A 12,376-nucleotide genomic window follows, 5' to 3' on the forward strand; every position below is an offset into this window, starting at 1 on the left:
GGTGTCCGCTTAAGAGAGGTGTCCGTTAGGACAGAGTACACTGTAATCCAAATGGGAAAAATCTATACACACAAATTGACTCCATTTTCATCATTCGGTATATGGAACACCTAGGTGAATAGGGAGCTAAAACAAAAATCTGAAATTTTGAAGTCATATAGACCACCGGGCTTTTCCAGCTCCATACCCACTGATCCGTACATACTATTAAATATTTAAATTAAAACTCCGCTGGCTCATATAGGGAAGCCAATCAGTTTTTTGCTTTTCCTGAATATTTTGATCGATGTTTTGATTTATTACGGTATGCCACCCCGGAAAGCATCCTTTGGCGCTTAAGGCCATGCAAACCGGCCATTCTTAGCTCTCTCTCTCTCACTACTGATCTAAATTTACACGCAAACTCAGCCCCAACGATTTGCAAAAATTTTGACATATTTTGGCTTCCTAAAACCTTTTTAAACCTTTCCTTCAGCCAATCTGAAGAAAGGAGCTTTGGTTTTGAAATTTGAAAAAAAAAAATATTTCAACAAAAAATAATTTGTTGAAATTGTATCATTTTTGTTTTTGCAAATTAACTAGGTAATATTTTTTGTGTTTTGTTTTAGTAAATTGGTGGCTGTAAGCTTAAAACTTATGCTTCCAGGTGTAATATTTTTCAGTGTATTTATAAAAAATTTTATGGACACAGCTTTTTCAGGAAATTTTTCAATTTACATTAAAAATTTATAACAAAAATATTGCTTTTAGTTAAATTGTGAATATTTTTTTATTAAAACGAATAAAATACCCATTCGATACGTGTGAATCAAAAAGTAAGCAATTGCTTTAAAAGTTAGGTTAGGTTGAACTGGCAGGTTAATAAAAACCTCAAATAGACTGGTCACGGTGTCTCCAGAATTTGTTTGACCGCCAATTATGTATCAGGACACACATTCGTAATAAAAAACTGCGTCATCTTTGCAAATACTAGAAGTTTCCTGAAACCAGCTTAATTGCTGCCTCGAAGTCTACGAACCTAGTAGCTGGAGCCTTGACCTCGCGAGCGTAGGACACTAGCACAACACGTGCTCCACCGTTTCTTTCTACAGCCCATACTTTCTACATCTGCTGTTACTATGTAGGCCTAATTTATAATCAAGAGGCAGTGTCCAGTTGATACGCCCATCATGAGCCTCAAGTCTTCACTCATCTTTGGAGATATGAGCAACTTGTTGAGTCTTATATCGTAGGAGTTGTACATGATACCTATTTTCTTGTTGATTGTCCGTACGCAACTCCTTTTCTACTTTTGATTTCTCACGAGCGTCTGCCATAGATTAATCGAGCGCTGCACCCTCCTATGTAAACTCATCTGTGTTTTTAGTATCTTCTATCCCTTTATGACTGCAAACCCAGTATAGATGAACAGACAAGTTTGAACGAAGTCTCTCTAATACTTGTTTGCATTCCAGGACATTTCTTGATGAAGTGCCGTGTGAGATTATTGCTTTAATGGCTGCCTGGTTCAAACCCGGAAAATCCCAGTGGACTTACTAGCAAGCGAAATGGCCGATCTGTGTAACGCTAATATCGAGCGACCATCTGAAGGAGCCAAGAAAAGAGCAAGAACACAAACAATAGCTAAGTGGCAAGAATGGTGGGATGCCTCGAGTAAGGGCGTTCGACCTTCACGCTAGTTTGGAACGTAGCTTAATGGAATGAGCGGAAGCACGGCGGTTTCAAAGAGTATTTATGGAAGCGTAGGATAGAGAAGATCCTCTTTGCCCAATGTGTACCACGGAGTTAGAAAACGCAGAACACCACCCTGAAGTAATGCGAAAGTGGTACCGTGGTGAGCGACGGTTTCAAAACGGGGCTGTTTTTTAGTCTATGGACACACGGTTGCTGCGATGGCAGCAATTATGGTGCATTAGGCATTTTTCAACCCTTCCGCAAAAAAAAAATTATTAACTGGGGTCGATATGTATGGATGAAAGTTAACCGGTATCGCGCCATCGATTTTTCGATTGGATTTGGGCTCAGGAAAAAAGAGTAAATTCGAGCCTGGGAAGTGTTTTGGTCGAAAAATTAACCCTTTCGCCATTTTTTTACGCAGCCTCGAAAAAAATTTTTTTTGGGTATGCGTAGTGGAACTTTTTTTCCTGAGCCCAAATCCTATCGAAAAATCGATGGCGCTATATTGGTTAATAAATCGACCCAGTCTATTAAGCATGCTTCTTCCAGCCGTGCAATGAATGGCATGCAATGATGTTAACGGGAAACTTTAAAAGTCATTGATAATTTGCATAACCTCTCTGGGTTTTAGTATAAATAGTTTTTTGAGTGACTGTCCACCAAACAAAGACCCCTTAGTAACGTGAGGAGTAGGCGATCTAGGATCCTCTTTCATGCTTACAGTGTCGCGAAGGCTTTCTTCTCCCACTCTTCCATATGGAGTTTCAGCGACAATTTGCTATCTAGTAGCATTCATACACATTTTGAGTTGCACTTCTCTCTCCCCTCTCATCACAGGCCTGGCCCAATTCGAGACCTTATATTTCCTAGTAAGCAATACTAGATCAATCTTTCTGCGTTGGCTGCTAGCCCGACTTCATATGCTCAGGCATACATATACCGAAGCGTTTGATCCATCAGAAAGCTGATTGTTGGCAGACATCTGCCACTTGCGATAACTGGGACATCATCAGCACACGCATAATTCATAATTTACAAATCACTAACTTCACATTCACACGAAAGCAAACAACTCAAGCAAAACAAGAACAATGAAAAACTGAGCATCTGACTCATCATATCACACCACGCTTTATGCTTAGCTATGGTGAATAAGCCAAAGCAAAAAAACAACAAACAACAAACCATAAATGAATTTACAGTTCACTTACAAAGTGTGAGAAGTCAACGCCCCGCCATACCAGCTCAACAACCAATCAGCGAACAGCAAAACACAATGGTAGCAACAACAAATCGATGGTAAAACTAACAACAAAAGCAATTTACGCGAAGTGAGCAAGCACGCGCAGAGCATGCGGTTAAAACCAAAGTGTGATGGAATTTTGTTTGTGTAATTTATATGAAAAGACGATACCCGTATTTATTTGCCGTTATTGTATGATTTTTGTCGTTTGTTGTGTTATTTACTAATCAAAAGCTGACGATGGCGGCGAAGATCCATACAATTGCTTCATTAGTGTGGGTGACGTAAATCGCTGAGTAAATGTAAATGGATATTTATAACTAATAAATACAAAAGGAAATCAGTTGAATGCGCAAATATGTGTATTTGAATGTAGATGTGTAAAACAAAAAGATGCAAAGCAAATGACCTAACGTGAACGCCATTAGATATTTCATTAGTTTTTCATTTATGCTACGAGATATTGCTCGCTCCCTATTGCTTTATTTAATCGCTATCTAATTGTGTCTGTCATATTTGGCGCTCTTTTCTCTTGTCCATTGACTGATGTTAAGTTGACGCTTGACTAATTTATTAACAATTGGATTGCTGAAGTAGCGCTTTGGTGGTAGTGGTGATGGTGGTGGCGGCAGCATACGGTGAGTCCGTTACAAAATTACGATGGTAGCTTATCGCCAGCAACTCGTGTGATCGCACGTGCTGGAAAATTGTATGTAGGTGTGTATGTGCGTGTGTCAGCGCTTCGCTAACCCCTAACACTGACATTCGTCAAACTTCTTTTTGTTGGCACTACCGCAATCACCCCCCATTGGCTTAGCACTAAAAATGCCTTTGCTCACACAAAATATAAACATGCAAATGCTTGAGTACCCAAATACTATCTAAGTAGGTACATGGGTATAAGCACTTATCTACGAATTTGTTTTAACCAGGGACTGCAAATAACTGAATAACAAAATTGTAACGGAAAAACATACTGATGGGGTTATACCACCTACTTAGTAGAGGTTTACGCCGATCACTTTATCGGTGGCGGCGGCGTAGATTCTATCATATACAGGCGGCGGCGGCGTGAGCGGCGCGCCGGGTACGCTGGTGTTCTTTAAAAAGCTTTTTTCTGTTTAAAAAAATAATATTTAGGAATGGTTTGGTTTGTATGTATTTAAGGAATCAACGTTTTGGCGATTTCGAAAAAATCCGGGGTTTTTGCCTCAAGGTCTCGCGGATCGTTCAAAAAATTTCAAGAGTAGCTACTTGCGGAGAGCCTGTCCTTCATTCACTTACTCCAGGGAGGCTTCGAACCTAGCCCCGGTCTAAGGGACTGGTACTGCTGTGTCTGCCGAAAAAAATTTAAGTACTTAAAGTAGACACACTTTTGTCTGTATGTCTCGTACAAAGCGTAGTTTCACCGAAGGAAATGTTCTGGTCTAACTCCTAATACAAGTTATCGACACGATTTCTTTAAATTATTTGTGACTCCTTGCTGGTCACGCACAAAGGCGACTTACGGTTGCTATTAATGGTCTTTTAGTACTGATGGCTCTCATGGCACAGTTTTAACGATCAGCACCAACGCTGGCCTATTGTTAATCGCGCCAAAGGGGGCATCTAGTTTTTTCGGCTGTTTTAAGAGCTATAATTCCCGAAGTGCGAACAGTAGCAATCCTGTCCACCAACAGTCGCTACCACGCCTCCTGGCCCACATACAACATGCCAGCACAGAAGCTATAGGACTGCGACTTCGAAGTCATACCTCCGTGAATGTCACTAGAAGCTCTATGTATAGCTCCGCAGACTTTCTAACGAATTTTTTTTTTGTCGCGCTATACTGCCGAGCACTACCAGAGAAACACCTTGAAACGCTAGGGAGTAACTATTCGGCCAAGGATGCCGCTCTCGAAATCATAAGCAGTCCAAGTGGATAATATTGCGTAACTCATGGGCGAAAATAGTATAATCCTACATAATTTAAATTTTACAAATATCCTGGATGTCTTTTTAAACGGTTGAAATTTAATTAACTAGATCCTAGATACTAGTCATCACACTCCTCATCAATCCAGGGCCGTGGAGAGGGGGGGGGAAGCCAGGGCAATTGCCCTGGGGCCCGGAAGGTTTTTGGGGGCCCGGCAAGGCAAAGCAGTATTGACAGTACTCTAACTAGGATTTCATAGATACATACATATTTTGTTGCTACAAAAAATTGTTTTAAAATTGAAAATCACTAAACTAAAATCATAAGCATCCAATCAAATACTCTGGGGCATAGTCATAGTCGAAATAAAATGTGATTTTAAGTTAGATAAACGTTTTTGACACAATTTTATAAGCGCTATCTGGCAAAAATACTTCAACTAACTTAAAATCACATTTTATTTCGACTATAACTATGCCCCTATCGGTTTGGTCGTATTGCTTTTTCATTTTTGTAAAAAGCCAGCGACATCTGTAAATACAGGCTGATAATAAACTAGAGCGTTAATTTGAAAAATTAGTACACTTGACTTGTTTTGCGAAGCACAAATTTGTGCAAATATATGAGTATGCCGTGGATAAGCTTACATAGGTCATTGATGAGTTGAAGAAGTTCAGAGATCAATGGTCGATCATACTTCAAGAATGTAAGGTTCTGGCAGGGAGTATAGGAGTTGTGAATGCCTTCGCAGAGAAAAGAAGGAAGATAAGAAACCGCCACTTCAATGAATTACCTGGCGAATCACCTGAGTGTGATTCGGAAACTCAATTTGAAGCCGTAAATAACATTGCGATCAAATTTGGTTTTTTGTGGAAGTATCAGGATCTGACGGAAGAAGAGCTCAGAGAAGAGGCAGTGGCATTCTGCACGATTTATTGCATTGATATTTCGACGGATCTGATAGATGAAATCATTCATCTCAAAGCCATCTACTTAGCAAATATGGGATGTGGTTCGCTGCCACTATTTCAACTTCTGAACAAATTTCATGACTTGAAGATGGGAGTATTATTTCCTAACATCTGCATAGCATTAAGAATATTTTGCACACTTCCAGTCAGTGTGGCTGCAGGGTAGCGTTCTTTTAGTCTATTGTCTCGCGTGAAAAATTTTTTACGTTCTACTATGAGCGAAAATCGCTTGACAAGCCTTGGAACATTGGCGTTGGAGTTCAGCCTTGCTCGCAGTATTAGTTTTGAATTGGTAATTTCCATATACGCAGATCAAAAAGTACGAAAGGTTTTCCATGGCTGATTCAAGCTCTTAAAAAGTACATATTTAGAAAAAGTTAATGTAAGCAATCAAACAATGAAATCTAATATTTCATTTATGTAAGTGCTCCAGTAAATATTATTTTATATGAAACTGAAACTGAAAATGTGAATTGAAAAATGTATGGCTCGGTTCTCTGCGGCCCTGCTCAATCTAGGCCGTTGATCAGACAATTAAATAACATCGCTGGACGCGTCAAATTTCTATTGATAGTTATAAGAAAAACCAACTGAACCTTAATAAGATTATGCTACGCCTCATATTTTATAGATTGGTGAGGAGTGTGATGACTAGTACCTAGGACCCACCGAATTATTTTCTAGCTTTTAGTGTTATTATTACGTAATGTCAGTATTGTTTTCAATAAAACCGTTTACCTTCAAATTTTTTTTATTATTTTATTTAAATTACTTTTGAACGGGTAGAAAAGGTTACATTTCGCAATTGGATTCTTATAACTGGCAATGATGCGCATCCCTTGATACCATTTTCCATCATATCCATCCAAGTTTCGACATGAACAATAAATGGCCTAGACAGTCTTAAATGAGTAGATAATGTAGCACCGCGCCGCCGCCGCCGCACCGATATTATTGACATTCGGCGGCGGCGTGCAAAAAACGACGAAAATCGGCGGCGGCGGCGTTTATCGGCGGTGTATATCTCTGCTACTTAGGAACTACACCAATACGTTCCCAATAACAGATGGGTCCGGATTTCTTATTATACAGGAAATTAATTGATTTTATTTTTTGTTAATATTTTTAATTTTTTTCTGTGTTTTTTATTCCGCTCTATAAACAATAATTTGATTTTTTTAATTTTATCTTTTGACTTCGCTCGAAAAATAATAATTATTTTTGTAATTTTTTATTCCGGCCTAAACAATGATTGTTCTTAATCGCTTTGTTTCGCTCTAATTTATTTTTATTTTTTTTTATTAAAACTTTTTTAGTTCGCTCAGAAAATAATAAAAATTTTTTAGAACATTTTACTACGCTTAAAAAATATTAATGTTTTTTTTGAATTTTCATTGTACCTTAAAAATTAATTTTATTTGTTAATCTTTTTGTTTTCCAAAATAAAGGATTAAGTTTTGGGGTTTTTATTTTGCTCTAAAAATCTTAATTTTTTTATTTCGCTCAGAAAGTAATAATTAATTTTAGGGCCTTTTATTTTGCTTTGAAAATATGTAATAACTATTATTAGCACAAAGTAACATCCAAGTTTTAGAAACAAATTTTTTCAATTAAAAGAAAATTTGTCTAAGCGGGGTCGCCCCTCAGCAGTGTTTGGCAAGCACTCCGAGTGTATTTCTGCCATGAATAGCTCTCAGTGAAAACTCATCTGCCTTGCAGATGCCGTTATGAGTCGGCATAAAACAAATAGGTCCCGTGGCGCCAATTTGTAGGAAAAATTTAAAAAGTAGCCCGACGCAAATTGGAAGAGAAGCGTAAAATCTCTTCGCCTTACATTTATTTTATTTTTATATAATTTATAAAAGTAAAAAAAGCGAAAAACCGAAAATAACGCTAAAACAAAAATAATTATTAACAAGTAAGGAAGGCTAAGTTCGGATGTAACCGAACATTACATACTCAGTTGAGAGCTGTGGAGACAAAGTAAGGGAAAATCACCATGTTGTAAAAAGAACCTAGGGTAAACCTGGAATGTGTTTTTATGACATGTGTATCAAATGAAAGGCATTAAAGAGTATTTTATGAGGGAGTGGGCCATAGTTCTATAGGTGGACGTCATTTCGGGATATCGCCATAAAAGTGGACCAGGGGTGACTCTAGAATGTGTTTGTACGATATGGGTATCAAATTAAAGGTATTAATGAGGGTTTTAAAAGGGAGTGGCACTTAGTTGTATATGTGAAGGCGTTTTCGAGATATCGACCAAAATGTGGACCAGGGTGATCCAGAACATCATCTGTCGGGTACCGCTAATTTATTTATATATGTAATACCACGTAACAGTATTCCTTCCAAGATTCCACGGGGCTTTTGATTTCGCCCTGCAGAACTTTTTCATTTTCTTCTACTTAATATGGTAGGTGTCACACCCGTTTTACAAAGTTTTTTTCTAAAGTTAAATTTTGCGTCAATAAACCAATCCAATCACCATGTTTCATCCCTTTTTTCGTATTTGGTATATTATTATGGCATTTTTTTCATTTTTCGTAATTTTCGATATCGAAAAAGTGGGCGTGTCATAGTCGGATTTCGACCATTTTTTATACCAATACAAAGTGAGTTCAGATAAGTACGTGAACTGAGTTTAATAAAGATATAACGATTTTTGCTCAAGTTATTGTGTTAACGGCCGAGCGGAAGGGCAGACGGTCGACTGTGTATAAAAACTGGGCGTGGCTTCAACCGATTTCGCCCTTTTTCACAGAAAACAGTTATCGTCCTAGAATCTAAGCCTCTACCAAATTTCACGAGGATTGGTAAATTTTTGTTCAACTTATGGCATTAAAAGTATCCTAGACAAATTAAATGAAAAAGGGTGGAGCCACGCCCATTTTGAAATTTTCTTTTATTTTTGTATTTTGTTGCACCATATCATTGCTGGGGTTGAATGTTGACATAATTTACTTATATACTCTAAAGATATTAACTTTTCTTTTAAAATTTGAATTAAAATAATTTTTTTTTAAAAAGTGGGCGTGGCCGTTCTCAGATTTTGCTAATTTTTATTAAGCAGACATATAGTAATAAGAGTAACGTTCGTGCCAAATTTCATCATGATATCTTCAACGACTGCCAAATTACAGCTTGCAAAACTTCTAAATTACCTTCTTTTAAAAGTGGGCGGTGCAACGCCCATTGTCCAAAATTTTACTAATTTTCTATTCTGCGTCATAAGCTCAACTCAGCTACCAAGTTTCATTGCTTAATCCGTACTTGGTAATGAATTATCGCACTTTTTCGATTTTTTGAAATTTTCGATATCGAAAAAGTGGGCGTGGTTATTGTCCGATATCGTTTATTTTAAACAACGATCTGAGATGGGCACCCAGGAACCTACATACCAAATTTCATCAAGATACCTCAAAATTTACTCAAGTTATCGTGTTAACGGGCAGACGGACGGACGGATATGGTTCAATCGAATTTTTTTCGATACTGATGATTTTGATATATGGAAGTCTATATCTATCTCGATTCCTTTATACCTGTACAACCAACCGTTATTCAATCAAAGTTAATATACTCTGTGAGCTCTGCTCAACTGAGTATAAAAAACGATTTTTAAAATATATAATATATATAACTGTTACGGTCCCTGATTTATCTCAATGACCCCTCATGTGTAACAGAGTGCGCGCTTTTTCCGCCAACTAGATAGGTAGGTGCATAGTTTTTAGCGATAAAGCAATAAAAAAAAATTGTTTGTAATTGCAGGCACACTTCACATTGGCCAGTGATAAAATGAAAATTGCTTTGGTGCAACATCTTCCTTGTGTGTGTGTGTGTGCGTGTGCGCATGTCATTTGCGGTAGGAAGAATGCCAAGTAGCAGGGAAAGTGCGCTAAGGAAGTGTGTCTGGCACCCGCCTATTTTTGTTAGAATTTTTAAGTAATAATGTAGTACTTATGCAGATATGTACATAAGTATGAGGGCTGCAGATCTTTTCCTACCCTACTAACTTGGCCAAAAAAAAATAATATGTAAGCCACACATGCTAAGAGACCGTTTATTTACTTGTACAATGTTTTTAAGAGATATTCACTTCCTTATAAACATTCTTGCACATGTTAAGGAAAAACTGGCGCGAAAATGTCACGGAAATGCAAAGTATCCTTTCCGCGGTAAAAACTCGTTAAATTTGCTGCTTCACTACTCAATTCTTCTCAATTTGTTTTGCTACCGAAAAATACGTTACAAGTCATTCAAATGTGTCCTACCAGCATAAATTCGACTATTTTTTATAGGCATTGTAATCATTTGAGTTTACTTGGCAATTGTGCTCCTACACAACGCTCTAAGCATTTTGGATATATATTTTATTAATTCGGAAATTTTTCTATTCAAGTCACACGGGTGAAGCAGGTGGCTTGTTTATATTCATTTAAAAAGCCCCTTTGCAAACCTCATTAGAATAAATTATTTATTATTTTTATTAAGTATTACGTTTAAAAGCAGCTATCGAAACCATGAAAACAATTAATACAATCGCAATTGAAGTACATCTGTTTTATTTGTTTTATTTAGAAAAGCGTTAAAAAAAATTCGTTTATTTCTGGTTTGTTTGTTTTATAAAGCATGATATGAATTTAGATGAATCATCATAGTATAAAAATAAAAATATTATAGTGTGACAAATATTAGCATCACTAAGCTGCTACTAAATAATATAGCTGGTAACTAACCAAGCATGAGCTAGAATTGTTCGCGAAATTACTAGACCTTAGGAGAAATGGGTGAACGAGGAACACGAGAGTATAAAAGCAGCGCAAGCTGAGTAATAACTAATCAGTTTTGATTTGAGCACGCTATTTATTCGTTGTGAAGTATAAGTAATTGTGAATTGGGAGTAGCAAGGTAATCTAAATAAAGACCAGTTTGTAATACTGAATATTGGAGTGATTTATTCAACAGTTTAGCGATTCGAACGTTAGCAGAACGTTTCAGATAAGCGCAATTTCCCAAAATTCGTTACAAGTGGTGTCAGAAGAGAAATTGTTGAATAAATTCCGAAGATTTAAAATACAACTTGGACATGGCAAAGTTAAGTGAATTGAACATCCAGGAATTGAAAAAGGAGTTGGAGAACCGTGGTTTGAATACAACCGGCAATAAGACCGAACTTTAAGCACGGCTACGAGAGGTTGTGGAGCCGGAAGGAATTAATGTGTACGAGTATGTCTTTCATCCTGATGGGGACGAGACATTAACAAAATTGGAAGCGAAGAACGGAAGTCCGAGTCCAGTCGCCAGCGGCGAGACTAATGCGATATTAGCTTTGTTATCACAGATATCAACAAAAATGGAAACCCAGGAAAGACGCATAACAGAAATGTCATCACAAATATCCACAAATATTTCATCCCAACTGGAATCGCAGGAGACACGTATATCTGAAATGTCGGCACAAATTTCGGAACAGCGCAGCTCTTTGCGAAACTGGAGTAGCAGAATGCAAAAATTTTACAACTCGAGGACAAAATTGATGCCGAGATAGAAACGTTAAAAGATCGTATGTAGCAATTAAAACTAAATCGCCCAGCTGTTCCAGCAAGCAATCCGATCTCAGTAAAATTTGCGAATAAGCGCTGCAAAGTACTTATGGGTACATGGCTCGGCAGCCATGTTGTGGTGGGAGCGTTCCCCGCCTACTACACTGAAAGTCCTGGGTTTAAGCCCCGGGCAAAGCTACATCGAAAAAAAGTGTTTCTAAGCGGGGTCGCGTCTCGGCAGTGATTTCCATGGAAAGCTTCTCACTGAAGATTCTTTGGCGTTGCCAGTACCGTTTGGAGTCGGCATACAAATTGTAGGTCCCGTCCCACCTAAACAGCGGAACAATAAAAGGAGCACGACACATATTTGAAAAGAAGCCTAAACCTGCTATTTTTCCTAACAGCTACTCTAGATTAGGTTGAACTTGGCGGTCAATAAAGACCTCACATAGACTGAATGTGTTCGCAGTATAACCAGAATTTTTTTTACGACCAAACGGAAATACACCAGTTAGATACAAGGACTTATGTTATAGAATAACTACGTCCTCAGTTTTCTCGGAATTAGCTTAATTTCGGCCTCGAGATTTTGAAACTACCGCCCCTAGTAGATGCAGCCTTGACTTCGCACGCGCAGTTCATGGACACAAAACGTGCTCAAGCGTTTCTTCCTCTAGCTCACACTTCCTACATCTGATGTTACTGACGCGGCCTTGTTTATATCATAAGGAGATTCAAGGGGTTGATAATCGCTTCCTCAACCCAATTGTTGACCTCACTTCCGTGAAGCGAATCCTGTTATAAATATGAGTGTATTATACACATATTTAGCAGGCGAGGCTCTGACGACACCATGTTCCTCATGGAATTAGGAGGTGGGGCCGGGATGGCCTAGAGGGTTCAATGTTCCCGAGATGATCGAGCTAGTACCTTAGTGGTGCTTGCACCAGATCTATATCAGGCAAAGTAGCATCAACATAAGCATGTGACGCCAGAAGGCAGTATTAAATTAGCATGCCCA

This window comes from Eurosta solidaginis, chromosome 5 (assembly GCF_040869045.1).
Source record: "Eurosta solidaginis isolate ZX-2024a chromosome 5, ASM4086904v1, whole genome shotgun sequence".
Taxonomy (NCBI): Eukaryota; Metazoa; Arthropoda; class Insecta; order Diptera; family Tephritidae; genus Eurosta; species Eurosta solidaginis.